The sequence below is a fragment of the Marmota flaviventris genome, chromosome 4 (genome assembly GCF_047511675.1).
Source record: "Marmota flaviventris isolate mMarFla1 chromosome 4, mMarFla1.hap1, whole genome shotgun sequence".
NCBI lineage: Eukaryota > Metazoa > Chordata > Mammalia > Rodentia > Sciuridae > Marmota > Marmota flaviventris.
Genome location: NC_092501.1, coordinates 139989981 through 140017486, shown reverse-complemented (window position 1 = coordinate 140017486; position 27506 = coordinate 139989981). Strand labels below are relative to the sequence as shown.

The following is a 27506-nucleotide window of genomic DNA, read 5'->3' as shown; positions in this document are numbered from 1 at the left end:
TGCAAGGTATTATGGATATACCAGTCAAGGGTAAAAGTTTCCTTTGGTGATGCAGTGTTTATGCCCCACTGCTCTGTTTTGGTGCTTTCATGCATATACTGTTACATTTCCTTGCAGAGCCAAGTCATAGCATAATCTTTTTGAAAACAATTTAAATGGCAATTAAGCAGAACATGTACAGGACTAGCAATGACCATAACTCAGTAGAATTGAAAACAAAATGAATAGCTGTGACCGAGTTTTTGTACATGGAGGGTCATGACATTTGTGCCATGACTATGGTCAGGTCAATATAAAGATATATCCTGATTTTGGGAATATTAAGAATGTGAAAAAATTATCAATGACATACCCTAATCTGTGCCCACTTAGTTTTATGAACTGAACTTGCCTACCTTCTTTCATCCATCCATTCATTCATAAAGTCATGCATTTTGTTAGACTGCAAGCCCCAAGAGGGCAAGGATTTTTTTTTTTTTTTTGTCTTGTTCTCCACTATATGCCAACCAGGTAGGACAGTCTGTGACACAAAGTAAATCTGTTCACTGATTAAATCTGTAAATGTGTGAACAAGTATCCTCCCATGGAAGATGAAGACACATGGAGTTGTTCACTGCCCTCCTGCTGGTTAGAACACATATTCTTAAAAGTATGATGGTGACAGGAATAAAGGGGGACAGGCCCACATTAAGTTCTTGATTAATAGAGCCCTATTGAAACTACTTGATGCTATAATGATGATATAAAACTAGTTCAGAATAGAAGAAATTCCAGCATAGTTTTATTGATTTTTTTTTTCACTGAAGGAATTTATAGCAATTTATATCTTGGATTTTTTTTTTTTTTTTTTGTATTATCTAAAACCATGACTTGCTTGGACTCTATGCAATTTAATGTACTTGTCCAATTACGAAGAACAGGGAAATGCCTTTTTCCTCCCATAGGGCCCTCTGAAACAGAACTCAGCGACCTTGCCTAGGTATATAATCCCACGAAGACAAATCTACTCATGCAGCTTGCTTTATAGTCCATTTGTTTATGCCAAAAAGGGGCCATATTTATATTTTTGACATATGACCCCCCCCAAAAAAAAAAAAAAAAAAACTTTGTTGGGCAGGACATATCTCCATCTGCAATGTCTCTGCTTCCTCACTGCTGCCCAGTCAAGCAGAAGGCTCTTCTAGACAGTGAAGCTAGCTGCAGATGCCAGCAGAAGGAATGGCAGGGAATCTAGCTTAGCAACAACTCAGAAGCAGTCCCAAGAATCCAAAGTGATTTAGCCTTGCCCATATAACCCCGTGATCTCTGAATGTAACAGCTGGACCTGCAAAGACACACCCAGCTTCTAGTTCAGAGAAATGTGGGACCTCTGAACACATGTCTGACAGTCTGAGGTCCCTTGTGGGTTTCTAAGATACATTCAGTTGACTTGCTCAAGGGAGGATGATTGATGTGGGCAAGTCATCACTACATGTCCCCAGCTGCAAATGACACAATTTAGCATAGTGGTGGGTGCTGTGAAGGGCCATGGCAGATAGACCAGAGCTGGTTCTTTTATATACTAGAAAATACTTACTGAGTCTTTTTGGTTATCACTGATAGAACTTACATGTAATCACTTTTATTAAGTATTATTAACATGGGCCAGACAAAGTAATGTAAATGACAAAGAAAAAAATTTAAACCTGTTTACTGAACACAGCTGGATGAAAGAAAACCAATTCTCTAATTATGTGCAGTGTTCTAATGATACCCAGGATTTGTTTTTAAACCGATATGGTAAGATGTGCAGATGTGAAAATGAGAAGAAGGAGAAGAAGTTTATTATACTTATTTCCCTAGAAGGAAGAGGCATGGCATGCCACACTGAGGGCAGTATCAGGGATGCCCCAGAGTGGGTCAGGGGTCAGAGGGAACCAGGAAAAATGGCAGAACCCCTTATTGTGGTTCTGTGGCAAGCAACAGGTGAGGCAGGGTAAACAGGGTTAGGATTGGCTAGTTTGACTAATTTCAGCAGGCTCTGGAGCATGGGGGCTGTCACTAATTGTCCTGTACCTAGCTCACAGCATATGAGCCTGCTGAAGGAGGCAGCAGGGTGGGCTCTCGATTAGTTGGTTTGCATTTGGAGATATGCTTGCAGATGAGTCCTTACCATCTGCAGGCATTGGCTAGCCCTAGCGGGGCAGTCCCTCCATGTCAGCCAGGCCCCAACATGTCAGAACATAAGAATACAGAAAATAAAACTCATGGTTAGTATATAAGGATTTTTTTTTTTTAATGGTCAACTAATGAATTAGGCCCATAGACACATGGAATATTAGGTCTAGCTAGGGGTCTGACATATGTACTCAGTAAACATTAATTAAATCTGAGTCATGGTGCCAGATGGTCCAGCCACACTAACACTCCATCTTGATGGATACGGTAGTCAGGTGTGCAGTGTTTATCTTGGAAAAAAGAAAAATTGAGAGGCTGTGCATTACATAAAAGATCCCCAGGTGATGGATAAGTCCCTCAGGATGAAAAGGAGGCAAAATACTTAAGTCTTTGAAAACATTAGTTAACCCTGGAGCAGACACATTTTTAGTTATAAGATCTCAAAATCTCTAAGGTAATCATATGTCTGGTATATTTCCTTATTCACTGTGGATTTAAAATACAATACAAGTCAGGAAACATGAAAGTTACACGCAACTTTTAAAAAGGGTTTTTCTCAAAAAGTAAAATTGGAGCTAAAGAAAGTGTGTGTGTGTGTGTGTGTGTTACAGATTCTGTGCTTAGGAATAGGCTTCTAAATGTTACTCAAAATAGCATGTGACATTCTTTTCTTGACTACATGTCAGTATTAATCAGATGATCTGATGATAGGTACATACACACACACAAAGTAATGGTACTGGAGAGATATGAAGGTAATTAACAGACAACGTGGTGGTGACAGACCTAGGTGCAGAATGTTTAAATGTCCCCATATTACCTCTGATGGAAGATGGCAGTGAGTGGAAGGGACACGGGGTTAGACTCAGGACATTACTCATAATGATGAAAGGCAGGAGTGCATGAAGGTACAAATGTTAGGGCTCAGTGCTAAGTAAATCAAATGACTAGTTGCTCCGATCAGCCTCCTGACTTTTCTTTCTGTGGTTGGTTAATGATTATAATGCCTTTACGGTCCACTGGCTTTTCCTTAGAATCTTGACCATGCACGGTAAGAAATAATAAAGAAAATATAAACTGAAGGTCAATCTAATGCTCTCAGAGGGGAAGTTCCTTCCCTGTGAAAACTCCGGAATCACCCTCTGCTCACAGTTGCTTCTCTCTTGTGACTTTGCACATCTCCCTTGTGTAGCAGCTTCTCTCCATTGATGGAGATTGTCTGAGTGTCTTTACCAGATCACAGCTGTTCCCCGATAATTTCCAAACAGTCAACTTAGCCTTTACAGTTGCAGTATTTGCCTACATTGGCCAGTGAAAGTATTGCTACCTGGCTCCTGTGGCTAACCTGGGTTTGATATTGATCAGGCAGTCCTTGGTTAAACCTGTTAACCAGGTAAGCATTTTTCATTCCAAAACTTTTATGTTTTGGGTTTTTTTTAAACCTAATTCCATACATGAGTTAGGCCTGTGTAAAAAAGGAATATCAGACAAATAAGACCATATGCAGAACTACTCATAAGTCCTTGGCTTTGTGGAGCCTTTTCTCTCTGTTGATTTCTCTAAGTGGGATCTCCTAATGTGGGAGTAGGAGGTGGGCGGCAGCCTTCCTGGAGCTGTTTTAAATATTTGCATTCCATTTTAACTTGAACCTTATGCACATATGGAGTTGGGGGGTGGTCAGTGAGAAGAGGCATATCCTGCTTATCTTTTGGACCTACAGCCTAGTTAAGCACCTGCAAAGGGTAGGAACTTAATAAGTATTGGTTGCATTAGAAACTATTGGCTGGCTGGTTGACACAGAAATTCCCAGCCTTTTTTGGTTTAGAGGTTCCTATTAATTATGAATAAGAGCTTTCACAAAGTACTTTATAATCTGATAGATAAGTTGTCTAGAAGGGTGAATGAAAAACATAAAGACTGCTTTTTAAATAAATAGAAGTCATGAAGATAAACTTGCTTTAAATATCTATTACAAATGACGACTGTATACATTTTATGATATTTGAATGAAAACTGGATGACTAAAAATAGTAGTATAGATAGTATAGATAGTCTATATTTTGATTATTTGGATTAGTTAGTAGATTTAAAACATACAAATAAGTAATAAAGCCTTAAAGAAAAGATATTTACTTAGTGAAACTTGCTAGAGTAGAATAACCATTTGAAGAAAACAGTAGAAAAACAATAACATTATGGCCATAACCATAATATGCAATAAATTTTAGATAGGTCATAGTGTCAAATGTTGGGAGAAGAAAGAACAGACAAAAGAAAGCAAAAAAAGAAAAAAGAAAAGAAAAGAAAAAGCAAGCAAGCAAAGTAATATATTTATCACAGGATGAAGATTTTTAATTAAGATTTTCTGAATATTGATGACATTTTACAAAGATGCATATATTGGAAAACTGGAAAGCATAAAAATAATAGAACACAACGATACAATTCTAAAAGACAAAATTACAACAGGAGAAAGAATGTGGGTGGTGAAAAGTTATTGAAGTAAGGAATTAATGTGAATATGAGATTTGTGGCATAAGTACTCAGAATCTAGTCCGTGATGATTGAGGGAGAGGAGCAGATATTTGGGACATGGAAAGACCAATGTTAGATCATCACATGAGAGATCCAGAGCATAAAACATGTCCCTTGATTGCCACTCTTTGATAAAAATCAAAATGAGGTTCAGTGGTGGATGTCTGTAATTCCAGCGAGTCAGGAGGCTGAGGCAGGAGGATCGCAACTTCCAGGCCAACCTTGAGACCTCTCTCAAAATAAAATCAAAGATAAAAATAGGACTAGGATGTAACTCAGTGGTAAAGCACCCGTGGGTTCAATCCCCAGTACCAGGAAAAAAAAAAAAAAAAAAAAAAAAAAAAAAAAAATATATATATATATATATATATATATATATATATATATATATATATATATATGTTTTTTCCCCTCTCCATTGACTTCTTTCTTCATCTGTTGAGCTAGTAAGACAAAAATTACAATAACAGCTCTTGAACCACCATTAAACATGGTAAATTATAAGGACTTTATTCAGAAACCATTTGAGACAGAATTTCGTGAGTATTTGCTTTTACTTTGATGTCTCCCCAGAGAGTAGAAACACATTCAACAACAGACTTCAGTGTGGACACTCACCAATAATTGTGGTACATTGGACAGTGTCTTTGCCTTAGTTGTGTCTTTTAAAAGCACAATATCTAAAATAAAGTTGAAAATTTAAAATTTGATCTCACTCTCCAAGAAGTGTTCACTTGATTTATTTTTCTTGTCCCTCTTGGAGCTGGAGGTGGAAACCATCTCTGTGAGTACTATATGGAAATGGAGAAAGACTTTCCTCACCATCAAAATTATCTGAATAGGGTCTCAAAGGGCCACAGAGCTGGGGCTACATTTTATACTTAGTCCTTTGTGTTTATAAGTTCCACATTATCAGATTCAACAAACTTGGAATCAAAACTATTCAGGGGGAAAAAAATGCATCTGAACTGAACATGTACATATTTTTTTTCTTGCAGTTATTCTATAAACACTATGGTATAGCAGATACTTAGATTTAAATGTGCTTAGGTTCTATGCAAATACTTCACCATTTTATATAAGGGACTTGAGCATCTGTGGATTTTGATATCCTTGGGGGTCTTAGAACCAATCCCCCATGGGACCGAGGGCAAATATACTGACTATATTTTTGGAAGAGAAAGATGTTTGACTCAAAGTGATCTGGACTTACTGTCCCCTCATTCCTCAGAATAAGCAGGGGATCAATGGCTGTTGAAAGCTGTGTGGTTAGTATTGCTCTCAGGGCTTAACATTCTCTCTTTATATCTTTTGACCTCCCTGTGCCATAGAGCCTGTTATTGTCTCTATTTTACAAATTAGGAAACTGAAGAACAAGAGGACAAGAGATTAGGTATTTCCCCATGACCCCAGTGAGGAAGCTAGGAAAAGAACCCAGAGTGTCCTCAGAATTACACATTTAGCTCTATATCACACTCCATTGTCTGTGCTTAATTTTTTTTTGGGGGGGGGGCGGTGGGGGGGCTTAATTTCTAAACATCTCTCCTTAGAGTTCTTGTCTATTGGACAGATTTGTTGTAACTGGTAAGGTAATCGTTTCAAGTATTTAAATGGTACAGTTGTTATTGGTGCTTTGGAAACAACTGTGACGTAAAGTGTAGTGAAAGCTACAGGTATTTTTCTCTCAGATTTGGCCTAGTCAAGTCCACTGCTATGGCACGCACCCTACCTTGGCTCTTCATCTCTGCATATCTGCAGAGCGTCTCTGTAGACCTCCACAAGTCCAGCACTGAAATCCCCGTTTTCCACTGAGACCTGTCTTTTCTTCCTTACTTGGAGTGAGTAGGTGAGTGGGAAGCAGAACAGAAAAGGAAGCACTTTAAAAGGAAGGAGGGTGAAGCAGCTTTATTTTCTGCAGGAGGCTGCATCCACAGCAGAACAGTGGAATTAAATCCACCAAAAGTAGGACAGAGGGAAGCTTCCATTCAACACATTCGTGCCAAGATTGGGGAACTAGTATCTCTATTTGCTATCCTTTCAGTCCTGGATTTGTTATCTTCTCAAGCAGAGAAGAAAACCATAGACAACCTCCAGTGTACTTCTGAAACACTGACTACATCAAAAAGAGTATTCAGTTGCAGGATCTCAGATAGTTAGCAGATCTTAAATATTCTTGCAAATATACTGTAGCCAATGAAGCCTACATTGTATCCCTCTGACTTTTCCTTAAAGAAATCGTTAGGCAAATACTTGGGAGTGTTTAGAAGTCAGTTATCAAATTGTTCTTTTATTCTCAGAAGTCCAATACCCGGGGTATGTGACATCTGATTAACACTCTTTGAAAACACATTTTAAATGTAATTGAACACATTTTTCTATGTTAATACATTAAAAACATATTTATGAAATAAAAATGTATTTTTATTTTGAATATTTCCATTTCTTCCCAATTTTTTTCATGTGTAGAGAGATTGTTTGTACAAATGAAATCACTTAGTATACTGTTTTATAAGCTGCTTTTTAAAAATAGTAAATTCATGCCAAATATCCTTCCATGATGGTAAATCATTACATAGATTTTTTTTTTTTTTTTTTTTTAATGACAGACTGAAGTCATCAGAGCTTGGTTCTTGTGTTTTGAGACAGTCAGTAGAAAAGCTGCTTCTCAGCCCCAAAGCTAAGAACTGTATTTATCTCTACTTAGGACATATTCTCTGCCTCATGTGGTTTTGAAGTAACCTGAGCTTGGCTTCACCTGCTAAATGAGACCTCTATATCAGGACTCCTGCCTCTGCCTAGATTATCATCAGGAGCCTCCGTTATTTTCATGGTCTATGCAGCATCTTACAGTTATCCTAGCAATTCTGATATGGAAGTACAAATGAGCTCTTTCTGCCTTGTATCTTCTGATAGATGAATGTCAGGGGAGACACAACCCTGCCACCTGGCCTCTTAAAACCAAGCCCATCTGCTTATAAAAACTGCCATTCAGTATGCTGACACCCTCCCCATCTTATAATCTACAGCTGCCTCTCAATTATCTTTTCTCCTGGGAGCCAAGATGCCAAAGATAATTGAAACCCACTGATAATAACCAAACTTCATGGTACTTTAAATCTTCCTCATCAATCTTTCAACTGGAACTGCTCACAAATGGACAGATTAGAGTTTCTTCTTTCCCTGTGATTATCCCCTAATTCTGAGCCTAATGGGGTAACCAAAATTTGGTTGCTTGAGAGGCGTGCAGACCAGCCTGTCTTGACTTTATCAGCTTGAAACTTCCAGGGAAGAGGACTAGGCACGCGTTGGACCATTAGAATAAGATACTATTCTTCTTTTTTGGTTCTTTTTCCAGAGATTATACCCACACATGTTTTTAGAGTACCATCATTTTCTCTTTCTTCAGTCTGTCCCCAGTTTACCCCTCATCTCATGCCCAAAACAAAAACAAATCAAAACAAAGTACGTATATATGAAGTATCTATAAAATACACACATCCATTTTTAAATAAATGAGAGTCATGATTCTCTAGTTTCAAATATTTTTTTTATTCTCTTCGCTTCCACACCGTTGAGTACTGACCTTAGAACTTTCTAGGCACCTAATGTGCCCACGCAGGCAGCTCACCCTCCTGCCTGCCCTGACCAGCACGGCACAGCTGCTTCTCCTGAGCTCCCTCTCTGCCCTTCCCTTCCTACGCCCACTTGAGGTGTAGGCTGCTAGATCCACTGCTCTTTCCGCATTTCCAGTTCTCTTCTTTCTTCCTTTTGTACCATGCCTTTCCCTGTTCCCCTGACCTTTGTCTTCTCAGCAAGGACATAGGATGCATCCAAAAGAACAAACTTTTAAGACCCTGGGGTTTTCTGTGACCATCACAATTGTTAAAGTGCACTACTGATTTAAAAGGTTTTTTTTTTTTTCCTTTCCTTAAAGGAAGTCATTTGGCCCTTGGACTTTCAAGGCACTCTTGCAGCTAATTGGGTAGAAACCCTAGAGAGGGTTGCTGCCCTCTGGATACATCAGGGATGTTAAGAAGGGCCATTTTGATTAAGGCTCTGTGAAGCACTCCTTCCTGGCCTGTTCTCCCCATCTTTCTAAGTGGCCGATTCCTCAGTGGTAGTGGTGATTCAGGCCCGTGGGACCGCTCCAGCCCATTTGAATAAGCTATCAATAACATTAAAAGCCTTCCCAGACGCTGATGTTTGCCAGCACTTACAGGCTCCTGCAGATTGGATGAGTGCCTTTTTGGTGTTTTCGATTTCTCCTCAGTGTTTGTTAAACAGTCAGGGTATTTATCAGAAATGTCAATTGAACACAGACACATTATAGTATGTGCTATTCATTGTTGTTGTTGTTGTTTCCCCCCTGAAACTGCAGAACTCCATTTCTTCTTGGATTATGTCCTTCACACCAGGAAGGAATACTGGGAGTGTTGAAAAGAAATTATATGTGAATTACCCTCCGTTAGTAGAAGACAGTCAAAGCTGGCATAGCCTCCTAAGCGTCCAGCCAGGGCTGAGTTCTGAAGCTGCTGATTAGGAGGCTGAGAGAGCAGGGACTGGGATCTGTGCCCTCTTCCCACCTACCCCTAGTAGAATGCCCACGGCCCAGCGAGGGGCGGATGCCAGCTGTACCCCCGATTCAGAAACAAGAAACACAGCTGAAGGCCAGCAAGGGTCCTGGGGGAAATGGCTACAGCACTACTATTTTATCTGGATCCTGGTTGAGGTTCAGGGCATCAGTGATCTCTGCCTTGATGTCGAAACATGGGCAAAATACACATGCCCTTCCCTTCCCTTCTTTCTCTCTCTCCAAAAACATCTGTATCTTTGATGGGGGTTTAAAGGAATCCATGACTACCAAATATGTAAGAACCACAATTCTAACTTTTCTCCTCTTTACACTAACCTATTCTTTGCTGTATATAAGCAAATTTTACTCAGTTTAATTCTGGAAGGGAAGAAGTTTGAGTTTGATTCCCAAATTTTTCTGCCATTGTTGGGTGGAAGTGCCTTTTATTTTTATTTTATTACATTTTATTTTATTTCAGAAAAAAAAGAATTTAAATGCAAACTGTATCTTCTATGTACATTTGCTTATCTTCTTTATATTCTCTTCTCCACACAGGGCAGTCTATTCCCCACATGTGTGTAATTAAATGGCCCCACAGTAGGTGCAAATGTACCTGTTTGCTAGTACCATGTCTGTCATTGGCTGGGTTACCTTAGTCATCAGTGAATTTTCTGAACCTCAGTGTTCCCACCTGACAACTAGGATGATAAAAACCACAATATTAAAAGAAACCCTATAGGGAACTAATTATATAAATTACATTATTGTTACATTTTATAAATGTACTACTTTTAACAGCATTTAAACATCGATCTCTTGAGATGTCTTCAGCAACAGTGCTGCTTATTTGCTAGAATAGTCGAAGTGTTAGCTAAAGTCAGCTTCTTTCTGTTTTTTTTTTTTTAATGATTTGTTGTTTTTATATATGCATGACAGTAGGGTGTATTTCAACATATTGTACATGCATGGGGTGCAACCCATTACAATTTTGACCTCTTTCTTGTGGTTGGACATGATGTGGAGTTACACTGGTCATGTATTCATATATGAGCATAGGAAAGTTATGTCTGATTCATTCTACTGTCTTTGATATTCTCATCCCCCATCCGTTTTAAACCAAAACCCTTTAATTTCCTAGCATTCAGTGAATCCAAGAAATCACAAAATTAGGAAGCTGACGCTGTCCACTCCTGACATGATCTGAAAGCTGCAGGGAGATGCAACCTACATGGTGAAACTGGGTCACCATCTAACTTTTATGAATAGATCTTTATTATCTCTGCTCAAGTGGACATAAAATTTTCACAACTTTGCCTGTAGCTCTGAGTGGCTCATTCAAATACACCTTCAAAGTTCTTTGATTCTAAAATACTAGCACAATAATTAAAAATGTATGTTCTTTTGCATCACAGATGCAGTGAAGATTGATTATATTTTATTTTGTTTTCTGCTCAGTAAATAAGTTCCTCGAGAGTGATGATACTAGGTCAGGTGTGGTGGTGCACACCTGTAATCCCAGCTACTTTGGAGGCCGAGGCAGGAGGTTTGCAAATTCAAGGCCAGCCTGGGCAACTTAGTGAGATCCTATCACAAAATAATAATAAAAAGTGGCTAAGGATGTAGCTCAGGTAGAGCATTTACCTAGCAGGCACAAGGTCCTGTGTTTGATCCCCAGTAACCCCTTCCCAATAGTATTGATATTAGGTACTTAGATGACATAAACTAATTAAACAAAATCTCCTTTTAAAAAAATGTTTCATTGCTGCATATTAATTACACAGAATAGTGGGGTTTCATTGTGGCATATTTGTGTCTGCACATAATTTGATCAATTTCCTTTTCCAGCACCTCCCTTACCCTCCCTCCTCCTTTCCACTGGTTCCCATCCTCTACCCCTAAGGGTCTCCCTTCTATTTTCCTAAGATCCCTTTTTTTACTTCTTTATCTCTAGCTTCCAGGTATGAGAGAAAATATATGACACTTGTCTTTCTGATTCTGGCTCATTTTGCTTAACATGATGCTCTTCAGTTCCATCCATTTTTCCTGAAAATGACATAATTTTATTCTTTATGGTAGAATAAAAACTCCATCTTATATATATGCCATATTTTCTTTCTTTTTTTTGGGGGGGGGGGAGGGGAATTAAACCCCGGGGTGCTTAACCACTGAGCCATATCCCACAAAAGAAGGGCTGGAGAGCTCTTTTTTGTATTTTATTTAGAGACAGGGTCTCACTGAGTTCCTTAGTGCCTTGCTGAGTTGCCGAGGCTGGCTTTGAATTTGCAGTTCTCCTGCCTCAGCCTCTCAAGCTTCTGGGATTAGAGGCATGTGCCTGGCCTATGCCACATTGTCTTTATTCATTCATCTGTTGATGGATACCTAGCCTGGTTCTATAGCTTGGCTGTGTGAGTTGTGCTATAAACATGGGAATGCATATATCTCTTAAGTATACTATTTTTAATTCTTTTGGATAAATGCCAGGGAGTGGTATAGCTGAATCATATGGTAGTTCCATTTTTAGCTTGTTGTGGAACCTCTGATAGTTTCCACAGTGTCTGTACTAATTTATACTTCTACTAACTGTGTAAGAAGAGTTCCTCCCTCCCACAACTGCATCCTCACTAGATTTATTGTTATTTGTGTTTTTTATTTTTATTTTTGGTACCAGGGATTGAACCCAGGGATGCTTAACCACTGAGCCACATCCTCAGCCCTTGTAATTTTTAATTTTGAGACAAAGTCTCACTAAGTTGCTTAGGGCCTTCTTAAGTTGCTGAGGGTGGCCTTGAACTTAAGATCCTCTTGCCTCAGTTTCCCAAATTGCTAGGATTATAGGCATGCACTACCATGTCTGGATGTTGCTTGTATTCTTGATGAATGCCATTCTGACTGGAGTGTGATGGAATCTTAGTGTAGTTTTGTTTTTTGTCATTTTTTCAAAATTTATTCTTTCTTTTTAGATACACATGATAGTAGAGTGTATTTTGACATATTGACATATTATACATATATGGAGTATAACTTATTCTAATTAGGATCCCATTCTTCTGACTGTACGTGATGTGGAATTGCACTGGTCGTGTATTCATATAACACAGGAAAGTTATTTCAATGTAGTTTTGATTTGCATTTCCCTAATGGCTAAAGATGTTGACCATTTTTACATGTAACTATTGGCCATTTGTGCTTCTTTATTTGAGAATTGTCTGTTTAATTCATTTGTCCATTTATTATTTGGGTTATTTGGTTTTTGAGGGTGAAGAGTTTTGAGTTCTTTATATATTCTGGTTATTAATCCTCTGTCAGAAGAGTAGCTTAGCAAAGATTTTCTCCCATTCTATATGTTTTCTCTTCATATTCTTAATTGTCTCCTTTGCTGTGTAGAAGCTTTTTAATTTGATACCATCCTATTTATTGATTCTTGGTATTAGTTCCTGAGCCATCGAAATCTTATTCAGGAAGTTGCTACACCTATATGCTGGAGTGTTTATTATATTTTCTTTTAGCAATTGCAAAATTTCTAGACTTATTTCTAGGTCTTTGATCCATTTTCAGTTGACTTTCGTGCAGGATGAGAGATAAGCATCTAGTTTCTTCTACATATGTATAACTAATTTTCCCACCACCATTTTTTAAAGAGACTATCTTTTCTCCCTTGTGTGTTTTTGGCACCTTTGTCAAGAATCAGATGACTAGGGCTGTGTGGGCTTTTCTCTGTGTCTTCTATTCTGTTCCGTTGGTCTACATGTCTGTTTTCATGGGAGTACCACGCTGTTTTTGTTACAATGGCTCTGTAGTATAATTTGAAATGGGTTATTGTGATGCCTCCAACTTTGCTCTTTTTGCTCAGGATTGCTTTGGGCAATCTGAATCTTGATTTTAGGATTATTTTAGGATTATTCCTTCTAGATCTGAGATTGTGTTAGCTTTTCATTGCTAAAACCAAAATACCTGACAAACAACTTAAAGGAGGAAAAGTTTGTTTTGGCTCATAGTTCAGAGGTTTCTGCTCATGATTGGCTCCATTGCTTTGGACCTGAGGTGAGGTGTCATGGTGGATGGTAGATACGGGTGGTGGAGCAAAGCTGTTCACCTCATGAAAGCTGGGGGGTCTGGGGAGAGAGAACCAGAAGAGAGAAAAAAGAAAGGAAAGGGCTGGGCACAAGAAATATCCTTCCAGGGCATCTCCGCAGTGACCTGCTTTATCCAACTAGGTCTCACCTCCTACAGTTTCCATTATCTCCCTATAGCCCATTCAAATCATTAATCCATCAAGTGGATTAATCCACAGATTAGTTCTGAGCTCTCATGATCCAGTCATTTCCTATAAGCCCCCCTCGGAACATTGCCACATTGGAGACCCAGCCTTTAACCCAGAGTCTTTTGGAGACACTGCATATCCAGTCCATAATAAATGTGGTTGCTATTTTGATGGGGATAACATTTAATCTGTAGATTGCTTTTAGTAGTATGTCCATTTTAACTATATTAATTCTGCCTATTAATGAATATGAGATGTCTTTCCATCTTCCTTTGTCTTTTTCTATTTCTTTTTTTTAACCTTGTCTAATTTTTCCTGTAGAGGTCTTTTACCACTTTGGTTAGATTAATTCCTAAGTAGTTTTTTTTTTTTTTAAGCTATTTTGAATGGAATTGTTTTCCTGATTTCTTTCTCAGTGGATTCATTGCTTGCGTATAGAAAAGCTATTGATTTTTGTATGCTGATTTTGTGTCCTGCTAGTTTGCTGAATTTGTTTATCACCTCCAGCAGCTTCTGGTGGACCTTTTAGGACCTTCTATATATAGGACAATGTCATCTGCAAACAGAAGTAATATGATTTCTTTTCCTATTTGTATCCCTTTTAAATCCTTCTCTTGCCTAATTGCTCTGGCTAAAATTTCAAGGAGTGGTGAGCATGGACATCCTTGTCTTATTCCTGACTTTAGAATAAATGCTTTCATTTTTTTCCCTCATTCAGTATGATGTTGGTTTTGAGTTTGTCATATATGTAGCCTTTAGTACGATATTGAGGTAAGCTCCTTATGACTCTAGTTTCTTCAGGGTTTTTGTTTTGTTTTAATGAAAGGGCATTGAGTTTTGTCAAAGGCTTTTTTTGCATCTATTGAGCTGATCATGGGCTTGTCCTTTGTTCCATTTCTGTGGTGTTTTGCAGTTATGGATTTGTGTATATTGAATCAACCTCGCATCCCTGGAATGAAACCAACTGGGTCATGGTGTGTGATCTTTTTAATGTGTTGTCGAATTTGATTTGCTAATATTTTAGCATCTATGTTCATCAGTGATACAGGTCTATAGTTGTTTTTTTTTTTTTTTCCCCCCTTGAAAATGTCCTTACCTGGTTTTTGGTATCAGGCTGATTGATACTTGTCTTATACTTTGGAGTGTTTCCTTCCTTTCTATTTATGGAATAATTTGAGAAACACTGAAGTTAGATCTTTAAAAAATCTGGTAGAATTCAGCTGTGGATCTGTTTGGTCCTGGGCTTTGGTGTGTTGGGAGGGGCTTTTTATTACAGTTTTAATCTCACTGCTGGTTATGGGTCAGTTTAATTTTTCTGGGTTCCATTTTGGCAGGTAATATGTGTTTAGAATTTATCTATTTCTCTGGACTTGAGAATAAGTTTTGAGTATAAGTTTTTGAGTAAAAGTTTTCAAAGTAGTTACTAATGAGCCTCTGGATTTCAGTGGTATCTGTTGTGATATCTCATTTTTCTTTTTCTTTTTTTTAATTAATATATATATATATATATTTATTTAGTTGTAAATGAACACAATATCTTTATTTTTATTTATTTATTTTTATGTGGTGCTGAGAATCAAACCCAGGGCCCCAAGCATGCAAGGCAAGTGCTCTACCACTGAACTACAACCCCAGCAACACCCTTTTTAAAAATTTTTTTTCTTTTTAGTTGTAGATGGACACAGTATCTTTATTTTTATTGTGATATCTCATTTTTCATCCTTAATTTTATTAATTTGGGTTTCTTTTTGTGTGTGTGTGTGTCTAGAATTGAACCCAGGGGCACTTACCACTGAGCTCTTTTTATATTTTATTTAGAGACAGGGCCTTGCTTAATTACTCAGGTGAGGTATCATGGTGGAGTATCATGAGGCTGGCCTTGAATTCTGCCTCAGCTTCCTGAGCCACTGGGATTACAAGCATACCCCACCACACCTGACTCTTCTCTCTTTCTTTGGGTTGGTCTAACTAGGGTTTATCATTCTTGCTTATCTTTTCAGAGAACCAACTCTGTTTCATGGATCTCTTTTATTGTTCTTTTATTCTCTACTTCCTTAGTTTCCACTCTGCTTTTCATTATTTCTTTCCTTCTACTGGTTTTGGGAATGGTTCGTTTTGTTTTTCTAAGATCTTGAGATGCATCATTAGGTTATTTATTTGGAATCTTCTGATTTTTATTTTATTTTATGTGGGCACGCATAAACTTTTCCTGGAACTGCCTTTGCCACATCCCAGAGATTGTGCTTCATTGTATATCTATTCTCATTTCAAACCAAAATCTCCTTTTAAAAAGTGACTAGTCTGAAATAATATACATCAAAATCAAGTAATCAAGTCTTAATCAAGCCCTGTTTCCCGTGCAATTAGATTGTGAGAACGTGGGTACTGTTTAGTTATCGTGTCATATACAGTCTGTAATGTATGGATCCAATATACATTCCAGAGAAAAAAGTATGAAACTTCCAGTTTTGATATTGTTGTGGGGCTGGGGATGTGGCTCAAGCGGTAGCGTGCTCGCCTGGCATGCATGCGGCCCGGGTTCGATCCTCAGCACCACATACAAACAAAGATGTTGTGTCCCCCGAGAACTAACTAACTAAATAAATAAATAAAAACATAAAAAAAAGTCATCCTCAAAAAAAAAAAAAGATATTGTTGTTATTGTTTTTAATCAGTCTTAATGTCAGTATTGTAGGGAAGATTCAACCTTACTTTGAACCTAAGGGTGTTTTACCACTGAGCTACATCTCCAGACCTTTTTGTATTTTTAAAATTTGAGACAGGGTCTCACTAAGTTGCCAAGGCTGGCCTTGAGCTTGATCCTCTGGGCTCAGGCTCCCTGTCACTGGGATCATAGGTGTGCACCACTGCATCCAGAAAGCAGATAGTCTAAATAACTTGTATTTTGCATCATCTATTTGGTTGGCTAAATTAACCTTCTGTTAACCCTTTGAACTGTTAGGTCTACTCGTGAGTTTTATCTGTGGACTTGAATGATGTTTCTGGAATTTTATGGGTGGATTTACTTGTTTGTGAAACTTTGCAAGGTGACATCTATTTTATTTGAACACATATTAAATAAGATGATATGTCTCTACTCAAGGAAAAGATTATTTCAGGATTAACCAACCAAAGCAGAAGATAGTGGTGAATGGCTGGTGTTTATCTAGTTATCTTATAGTTGGTATCATATATGGTTTGGGAACCATTACTGGTTAGATACCGGTAGATCCTTCTGTTTACAAATAGAGCACCTTCTTTGGCATCTGCAGTAGCTTAGTTACCATATTTATAAGGGTTAAGCTTCCTTTTCTCTTTGATTTGAGAAATACCACTTTTTTTGTTTTGTTTTGTTTTATGGTGTGGGGAAAGAACTTCCCAGGCAATTTATAGTTTATCTTGTACCACTTCACAAGTACAATAAAGCCTCATCCAGTCAACACAGAGGAATAAGTTCCAAATATTGCTGGTTTTTCAGATGTTCTACTCTGGGTTGGCAATCTTTCTGATATGCAGCCACTCTCTTCTGTCTTCAGAGATAGAGCTGAAGTTAGCTCTCCTTCTCTGGATGGATCCTTGGGCCATCTGTGTGGACATTATAATGTGCCTTCTGGGGCTGTAAACCTATGTGTGCAGAACCGTTTGTCCATTAAGCTAAGTTAGTCCAGATGTGGGTACTTTCTTACTTACTCTCCCTGTTTTTATAGTCCTTTTTTCCTCTCTGGATTGTCATGGTACTTTTCATCCACACTGGAATCCTTTAATATACAGCTATTTCCTGCAGCTACCTGAGTGGCTCCAGACCTCTCAGATGCTAGAAGGAGCACTTTTAAAAGTGCTTACACTTTAAAAAATAGTAAGAGAATTAGAATTGGCAACATTTAATCCAAGGCAGTGACATTTATTGCTTCTAATTATTCTCAGAAAAGGATTTAATTTGCAGAATAGATTCTGGCTTACCATAATGAAATTGGTATATTTCTGAAATACACCTTACAATTTTTAAAGTTGGAAATGCTTTAGAAACTGTATGTGTAATGCCTTTTATACAGCTCTACCTGAAATCAGTCTTCTAGTTGAACCTTGTCCAAAAATCATGTATATTGCATATTATCAACAGTAATGATTGACAATGAAATTAATAACAACCTAAAAGGAGATAAAATGGAAGTTTTGAAGAACTCACGTCATTGTCCAGGTAAATGCAACTTTAAAAAAAAATTTTTTTTAAAGTGCTAGGGAATGAACCCAGGGTCTCATGCATACCAGCAAGTGTTCTACCACTGAGCCACGTCCCCAGACCTCAATGCAACTTTTTATAAGCAAAGAGAGACTTAAATATATTTAGAATCATATGTCTCTCAGATATAAGGTACTGGCCATGAACTAAATGACTGGAGGGCTTTGTATATATGTACATACATCCTTGAGAAATTGTCTTTCCTACTACATGCTTAATAATCCAAAAATAAATAAAATTATATTTTCAATCAATCAATTCCTCCATGCAATGGAGATAATGTCTCCTTATTTTGTTAGACCTCTAATGATATTTATTTACTTCATCATGCTCTTATTACCATTATGAGAAGATGCATTTAGCCTGTGAGATATTAAACATCTACTGTTTGCTTGTTTAAAACTTTTATATAGTTGTGGTGACAGTGGCTGTAAATAGCATAATAGATCAAGACACTTTCCGTAATATGGAGAAGCCTGGTGGCTCCCACAGCTTCCAAGTTCTTGTCCTAGAGCAGCAGTTAATTCCCCCCTTTTCAGTTCATACTAGAGTTTTTCATACTCTTTTTGTCTTGTTTTTTTTTTTTCGTCCACCAATGCCAGTCACCTGGAGATAGGGCAGTTGTTCAACAAAACTAATAATTTAACCTGTTGAAATCAGATAATGTAGGTCTCCAAACCATTCTGGACCAGAAGGATTTAGTTGCTTTTTTCTTTTTTAGTCGTTGAATGACATTTTGACCTTTATTTTTATTTATTTATATGCGATGCTGAGAATGAAACCCAGTGCCTCACACACGCTCGGCAAGCGCTCTACCGCTGAACTACAACCTCAGCCCCTTAGTTGCTTTTTTTCTATTAATCAAGTTCATAGAATAATTAAAAATTATTCCATTTTCTTTTTTAGGTTTGTTTATAGAAAAGAATTTTTTTCCTTTCCTATTAAACGATCAGGCCATTTGATTCCAATAGGAAGATATATCCAGTAGTTTGTAAGTTTACTTTCCCTGGTGTTTCCCAAAATAGTGCCCCTGCCTGTCTCCCTCCCTTCACAATGAAGCTGCCCTGGAACTTACTGTGCAAAATCCCTGGTGAGTTGGACCCAGCTTTGAGAATGGGGAAGGAGAGACAGACCCTCTGGATCCTGGCCACTAGCACAAGCATTGGATTTGGGCGTTGACCTTGAAGGCAGCTGAGCAGTCTGGATGTAGTATTGTAGACAAGTCTAGATTTGTCCCTCATTGTCCACCCTTCATTAGAGTTTGGCCCTGACATCAGGGTAACAGCAACAACAAAGGAGGAAATCGCTGCTCAAGTAAACCAGAGTCAGACAGATCTAGGCCTTTGCTGCTATGCTCAGTAAGTAATCATAACCCAGCTCCCTGACCAGGACCCAGCACACAGTAGGTACTTTGTCTTCTCATCTGTAAAATGGGGATTATAATGCCTACGTCATGGGTTTGTTATAAGGGGTAAATGAGAGTATGGACAGTGCCCAGTGGAGGTAAGACCTTTAGATGCAGTGAAAATGGACAGGTCAGAAATAATTATGGTCAGAGCAAGAGTTCTTTAAATCCCCTAGTCCCATTCTTGTTAGAGAAAAACACGAAAAGGACGTCACTTTCTCTGCTGCACCGAAGGGAGATGATCATTTCCTCACGTCTGACTTTTGACTATCATGTCATAATGAGATCTGCAGGGAGAGGGAAATCAGCCTCCGAGATGATTTTGGGGTGTGCATATGTTTAAGCGGCATCCTAATGACTCTGAAAATTACCCGGGGCAGATGCCCTAATCAGCCGGGCTCTGCAGGCTTGTCAGTATCAGGTCATATATTGTGTTTCTGCATTTCTAATTTGTTTACCTGGAAACTTGAATCATTAAACTAAAAGGCATCCTGTGTTTTTTGCTTAAAAAGAAGAAAATAAAGGAAGAAAGATTGATGGTACTTTACTTTAGAAAATGATCTGACTTGACTTTACCCAGGAAATAATCTCTTCTCACTCATTTTGCACCTCAGCCTAAAACAGTCCTGCCTATGAATCTATAATTAGAAATATAATATTCAAATCCAGACACTAGGGAAAATGTCGGGCTCATTTCTCCACCCCCACATGTGCTATATTTGTTTTGTTTATTATCTTCTTGCTCAATGAAGAGTATTTGTTTAAGTACCAGTGTCAGAAAAACAAATGATTCACAGAATTTACCACTTGGGGTCTATTGTGCTTTTAAACTAATCATGTTTTGGAACATAAAGCACAGAGAAGGTTTTCCCGTAGTGTTTACATAATGACTTTTTAGTCCACAGGAGTGTGTTATATTTGAACCCATATGGCAAGTAAATATTTCTATCCTGAATGCCTGAAGGGCAGATAGTATGATTTCTTGTACCTGGAAATGTGTCCAAAACACTCCAAACATTAATGATTGCAAGGTCTTAGGATGCTGTAAAGTTGATTTTATGTTTAGACCAACATCAGATCCTAAGGTATTTAGAAATAAACTGCTACAAAATAACCTATTGCCTTCTAATCTCTTCCAAATTATCTTGGTTAGGGACTTTTTCACAAGCAAACCATGGTCTGGTGCTTGGACTTGGTATTACAGTATTGCAGACATCTGCCTTCTAAGACTTCATGATGAATCAAAGTCAATTTTTATGCTGAGAAGTAAGTATAAGTTCCCTTGGACCTCAAGGCTACTAGTGCTCTTAGGACTTGTTCCTGTCTTAGAATCTGTTTATTTTCCCATTAGCACACATCAGGTTGGCACAGAAATCAGCTGGTTAGGGCCCAGAGGTCAGGTGTTTGCCCTTGCCTGTGGGAGGCATGATAAAGGAAGGTACCAGTACCTTTCATACTGACTGTGGTTTTAATGGCTATAGTGAATGACCCTGTGCAGACCTTTGTGAACCTCCCTAAATCATGAACATGGCCCTGAGGCAATTTAGAAAAGGCTGGTTAGCATCCACCAAGAAGCTGCTCTTCTTCTTAGGTGAACCTGAGTAACTTATATATAAATGTGTTGCCTCTTTACAAAAAAAAGAACATGATTACTAAAGGTTGGTCCGCATTCCTCCTTGGAGTGGTGTATAGGTAGAAAAGAGAGACATAGAGACAAACTCATGTATTTCCCATCCTTCCAAGAAGAAATTTCTTATTGGAGCTTTTGTTAACTCTAAAATTAACAACACAAATATGCTTGGCTTGACCAGTTCAATTGAAGTTGGTATACATATCCACATGATGTGGGGCACAATGAGGACGATGCAGGAAGAAAATGTCAATCAGTGTACTCTCAGGAGTGCTGTGCCCCTGCCTTTTAGTTTAGTAATATGGAAAAAATGTATCTTAGAACCTCCCTGACTAAGAGATAATCCAAGGGACTGGTGGTGGGCTGCACCGTTGGCTGCCAGGAGAAAGCAGTGCCAGTTAATCCTACCATGGGAAACCTTTGAACCATTAGCTATAAAATCATTTGGGTCCCTTTCGTCTTTGCAGTAGGCTCTGATACTTCATTTATAGTCAGTTCATGTTCAGAATTTCTTTGCCAAAGTGTATCTTTAAATGATGCTGGGAATCTATGGATTGATTTTTTCTTTCCCCTTTTTGCTTATATTCACCTTTTTTTCTTGTCTAAAGTGCTTTGCAAAGGGGACAATAACCTAACACACTGAGTTCAGAGTAAACAGGAAATCTGGCAGCAATAACTGGACGAAGGACCAACTTTGCAAAGCCAAGTTATAATGAGTAATTTGCAAAGTAATTAATCAGGAGGCCATTGTCCCTAGAAAATGGGGGAAGTGCACCCCGCACTGACTTGGTGCCTCTCTTGGCTGCTTGAGACCACAGTTTTTCTTGGGTCTTATATCCAGTAAACTCTGAGGGACCCATCACTTCTAGGATCAAAGAGAGAAAGTTGTGAACTCCAAATTCTACTGTTTTCAGTCTTGAAAAAATCCAGAGCATAAACCATCAAGGACACATCTGTGGATCCAAAGTGGTTAGTGAGTTAAGGGCAGCTACTTTTGAAAATAGAAGAGACTAGAAATACCAATGTATATCATGTGTTATAAGGTTAATATTCTGCAAAAAAAATTTCATGCACATGCAAATATATGTGATATGGCATGAATTTCTTACTGTGGACCTTGTTTAAAGAAGTTTAGAGGTAGTACTTTGTTTAATAGTTTTTGAAATATGGAAATGATAGCATTTTTCCAGTTACATTTTAGATATAGCCATATAAGAGATTTTTTTCTTTATACTTAGGAGAAATAACTTTCTAGGGGAATAATGAATTATTTAAAATTGCTATATTCAGACAAGATAAATGATTGTGCTTAGATAGTTCTCCAAAAATATGACATTAAGCATAAAGTGTTTGATATTTTATACTATTTTTTCAGTGTCCTGAAATATTTCAAAGCTATGCTTATATATGTATATATGTGTATACACACACACACATATATTTTGTTTACATAAATGGAGTGTAATTCTCATTCTTCTAGTTGTACATGTATGTGATGTAGAATCACACCAGTCATATAGTCATATATGCACATAGGGTAATAATGTCAGATTCATTCTACTCTCCTTCCTACCCCCATACCCCTCCCCTCTTTTGTTGACGCTATTAAAGTAAATGCATATTCATGATGATAAGGCAAATAATTTTACATATGTAAACATTTTTCAAAATTTAGAGTCACAACCCTTAAAAGAAAAAATAAATCTAGTATAAAAGGGGAAACAAAGCAAGGCCACAGGTTTTTCCAAGCAACAGAGAACACAGTTGGGCTATTTTAAGATTGCCACCAGTATTTTTTCTCATATATTGTCATGGAAATTTTATAAAGTCTTGTTACTTTTAGTATTTAGGTAGTTTTCTTCACAACTCTTTCTTCCATATCAGAATATTTTTTTGGGGGGAGGAATAACATTTTTTTTTTAAAGGTGTATAATTTTTACTTTTACCTTTCAAAACAGAGAAGCAACTAGGGAACACACACTCCAGGGCCAGACTTGGATGACATGACCCGGAGCTAGTTATTTGACCTGTCTCTGCCTCAGTTTTCCAATCCATAAAATGGAGAAGTAACAGCGTCTGTATGAATGAGGATCGAGGGTACTAGAATGGGTGAAGACTGCCTCATAGGGAACGCCCAGTGGTAGCTCTGTTCTCAGTGCTCATTCAGCAAACCTAGTTCACTGGGCACCCAGGATCAGATATGGGACTAGAATAAAAAGGCAGCCATCGCAAGAATCAGGCAACAATAAATGTTGGTGAGGATGTGGGGGAAAAGGCACACTCATACATTGCTGGTGGGACAGGAAATTGGTGCAATCACTCTGGAAAGTAGTATGGAGATTGCTTAGAAAATTTGGAATGGAACCACCATTTGACCCAGCTATCCCACTCCTAGGGTTATACCCAAAGGACTTAAAATCAGCATACTATAGTGATGCAGCCACATCAGTGTTTATAGCAGCATCAATGTTTATAGCATCAGTGTTTATTCATAGTAGTTCAATTATAGAACCAACCTAGGTGTCCTTCAACAGATGAATGGATAAAGAAAATGTGGTACATATACACAATGGAATATTACTCAGCCTTAAAGAAGAATGAAATTATGGCATTTGCTGGTAAATGGAACTGGAGAATATTATGCTAAGCAAAATAAGCCAATCCCAAAGAACCAAAGGGCGAATGTTTTCTCTGATATGTGGATGCTAATTTACAATGGGGCGGGGTAAGGAAGAATAGAAGTATTTTGGATTAGCAGAGGGTAGTGGTGAAGGGAGGGGAGAAGGGGTACGGAAGTAAGAATGATAGTAGAATGAATTGGACATTATTACCCTAGGTACGTATATGATTATGATAGATGTAACTCTATATCATGCAGAATCAGAAGAATGAGAAGTTATGCTCCACTTATGTATAGTGTCAAAATGCATTCTACTGTCATGTATAACTAATTAGAACAATTTTTTTTTTTTGGAGGGGGGTACCAGGGATTGAAATAGGGGCACTCAACCACTGAGCCACATCCCCAGCCCTATTTTGTATTTTATTTAGAAACAGGGTCTCACTGAATTGCTTAGCACTTCGATTTTTGCTGATTCTGGCTTTCAGCTCACCATCCTCCTGCCTCAGCCGCCGGAGTCGCTGGGATTACAGGCATGCGCCCCTGCACCGGCTTAGAACAAATTAAAAAAAAAAAAGGCAGCACAGCAGGCTAATCTAAGTCCTACACAGGTGACTAGAAGATGGTGATATAAAAAAGTTATGTGCCAATCCAGTAAAGGGGAGGGTATTCTGGGATGTCAATGAAAACTAACTTTTCCTAACTCAGTGCTATTTTATCTGTGGAAACAGTGCAGAGGTTGACATTTGCTTTGGATTTTCCCTTCAGCCAAGTAGCCCAATTCCTGGCCTTTCCCTTGTCTCATTTTTCTGTAAGAGGTCAGTCTTAATGGAGCTGTTGATGGACTGGAGTCAGGACAGAGGTGTAGCTGGTCACATGGGACGCTAGGGGCAGACACAATTCTCCGTCTGATCCGTATGCATAGAGTTCAGTGAACTTGCTACTGCAGATCATTTCCAGACTTCCTTTCCACCTCCCACACCAGCTGCTACGCTGAGGCAGTGCTTCAGATACGCTCTAATCACATTGGACATGTGGCACAAAGCCTTTAAAGTCCATTTCCCCCATGAACCTGTAAGCCCTGGACCATTCTGATTTCCCAATAATTTGTTGCACTGTGTATTCACTAACAAAGTCAATATTACAAAATGGAAGTTGTGTACTAAGGCCCAGGACTGGGGATTAAAGGATCCTGTTCAGGGAAATGGTAGCAATCTCACTTGTTAATCCCCTGGTAAACCCCAACTACGGGAATCTAAATATGAAGCAGACACTCATGAAGCTCATGGTCACGTAGGGGAAACATGTTTCTAAATGCTAGGAGCACACTCATGGACTCACACGTTGGGCCAAATGTTAGGAGCACACCCAGAGAATGCCGAACATTTCAGTGGTAGCTCAAAGGCTAATTATGGCTGGAGTGGGGAGGTGCTGTTAGAGAGCCCCACCCATTAGATCCTATCACAGTGAGCAGCAGCACATATTAAATGAGGACCTGCTGCAGGTGAGACAGAACACTTGTGGGGTGCATTATGCACCAAGAGGGGATGGTGGAAAGGTAGACCAGGAAGCCCAAGGAGCCACATCTAGTCCAATCCTGGACATCCAAGGTCCCATCGGAACTGAGGTCATGTCCCAGGTATCAGTACACCTATCTTCACATCATCTCCCTTCCTATAGGGATGGCTTAGATGTTGTGACACTGATGACTTGAGACGGAGCATGCTTTTCTGATGTACAACATGGAGGAGGTGCTGACGCGAGCAAGTGAAGGGCCAGCCCCTGCCCAGTGGCCAACATCACCAGTAAAGCAGAAGCCCGACCCACACAGAGCCACAGCAGGCTCACCCCGGGCAGGAACAGGAGAGAAGCTTGGGGATTGAGCAGAGCATTGAGTCAAATGAGGGATGATTCATGAGCAAAAAGTAAGTGCAAAGCCTTCAAACCAAAAACAAGAAGCAAATTTAGTGCCACGGGGGCAGCATGATAAAGAACTCAAGTGACTGAATGAAACTGGAAGCTGATTTATTAGGTGGTGGAGGTACAGCTGGCAGCTCCGCGGTGCCATCTGGGAAAACAGGATGAAGATAACCTGCGCTGTGACCCCCTCAGCCCGGTAGTGGTGATGGCGAAGGGCAAGGGGAGCAAGCCTCCGTGAGGAAACAGGAAGGTTAGCCACATGCCGAAGCGAAATTTCCAGTTTGGGATCAAGAGATGGAGATGATTAAATCAATCCCGAATGCTGTGGGTAGAATATGACTAAAGCGATAAGCAGCTTATCTTCTCAAAGTGCATCCGGAGCAGAAGCCCCCACATGCAGGTGACAGGGATGTGTGCAACTTATCAAAAATGAGTCAAGAGTTCAGGGAGGTGGCACGAAACAAAAAAATAAATGCTGACAACAACCACAAAATCTATAGAGCCCTCTGTATATGGAAGGTTTAAGAAGAAACCAAAAGGCCCTGGATTGCCTCTTATCTAAACCACCCCGGCATCTGTGTGTGCCCACCCACCTCTTCCACGAGTCAGGAACAGGTATCAAATGTGAAAATAAACAAGAACGAAAAAGAAATCTAAGGATTCACAGATGAGGGGCTTGCTGAGTCCAATCTGGAATAGAAGGGGGGACAGAACTGTCATCATTGACATGAGGCAAGGAGGTGGCTCCCAGAACATGGGCAGCTTTGGCAATAGAAGAAACACTGGACAGGAGGCAGGAGCCCTGCCTCCTGACCTCACAGCCACTCTGGCCTGCCCTGTGACCTTGGTGGGGGAGTGCCTGATGTGTTTCTAAGTCCTTACTTGTAAACCAAGAGGATTGGAACAAGTGAATTCTGAAGTTCTTATGGTACTTAGAGATTTCCATAGGACATAAACAGTAGAAGAACATACAGTGAACCCAGTTTTCATGGCAAGTTCACAGTGGATTTGCCATTCAGAAAGTAAGAATCAGTTTTCTATCTCCACCCCCATTGCCAAATCATTTCTGACCCAGGTTCACAAAAAAAAAAAAAAAAACTGGTCCATCCCTTACTCCAAATCTTCCTGGAATGCTGGACTGTGTTTGCTTAAATTTCAATAAGAAAATAGGCATCCTGTGCATCATGAAAGACCACCAGATCCAAATTTTGTCTATATTCTGCCTATTTTGCTTCTATTCGAGAAGCTTCTGGAAGTTGTGGTTTGCCTTCCTCTGTAGGTGCCACTTTTTCAGAATATATTCACTAGTGACTTATAATATTGTACAGTAGAATATTACTTGATAGCATCAATTATATTTATAAATTATCAAATGTAAAGCATGAGACACCGAAATCACCTTGTTTCTGGTGCAAGGTCAAATGTTCTATTTCCTGTTTAAGGTGATTGTATAGGAACTTTTATAACAAAGCAAAGAATGGAAAAGGCCTTTCAGTCTATGGCTAAACCATAGAATTATGCGGAATTACTCTGACTTTGTATCCTTAAGGTTCTAACATGACCCTAAGGAATCAGAAAAGGGGGACCCCTCTCGTGTAGCCTCCAGAAGAATGCAAAGTTATTTAAGAATGTATTGAAACCTCCGATGAAAATCCACCTTCAGGAAGATGAAGGCTCTGTGGCCAGAAGGGGCAAATCAATGAGAGTGGAGTTAGAGGAAGATGCAGAGTCAGGTGACAGGACTCAGCAGCCTCAGCGGGGAGAGTCCTGGTAAGTCTTAGACAACAATCTTGGTCAAGTTACATTTGAATTGCTGATGAGATAGCTGCCTCAGAGAAGATGCTGCCAAGATAGCAGGGAGACAAGATTCCACAGGATGAAGAGATCTGAGGTGGACCGTGGAATTGGGGGCCTACAAACATAGGGTGGATGATAGATTAGAGAACAAGTAAGTGGTCAAGAAGGTGGTAGTAGAGCAACAGTGGAATCTATTTTTAAAAAATTAACACAAGCAAGAAAAAGCAAAGTCTTTAAGGCTATGTCTACACTAAACTTGCAAGTGAAGTCAGAGGGTCCGGGATACCTTTCAGTGTTCATCGCAGACCCACAACCTGGAGTTCCCCAAGAAGTTTTTGAAGCGGATGCTCCACCTGCATTCCAGGTAC

General features: G+C 39.0%; 1 protein-coding gene across 4 annotated transcripts in view; it reads left to right on the top strand.

Moving 5' to 3' along the window:
- Positions 1 to 27506, top strand: part of Fry (FRY microtubule binding protein) — a 402948-nt gene that overhangs the window by 4028 nt on the left and 371414 nt on the right. Inside the window, exon 1 of one of the 4 annotated variants that reach the window (XM_071611567.1) lies at positions 27096 to 27502. The exons of the other annotated variants lie outside the window; for them this stretch is intronic. The gene's annotated coding sequence lies outside the window, so the exon portion shown is untranslated. Of the gene's footprint in view, positions 1 to 27095; positions 27503 to 27506 lie in introns of those variants that run through there. 4 annotated transcript variants of the gene reach the window in all.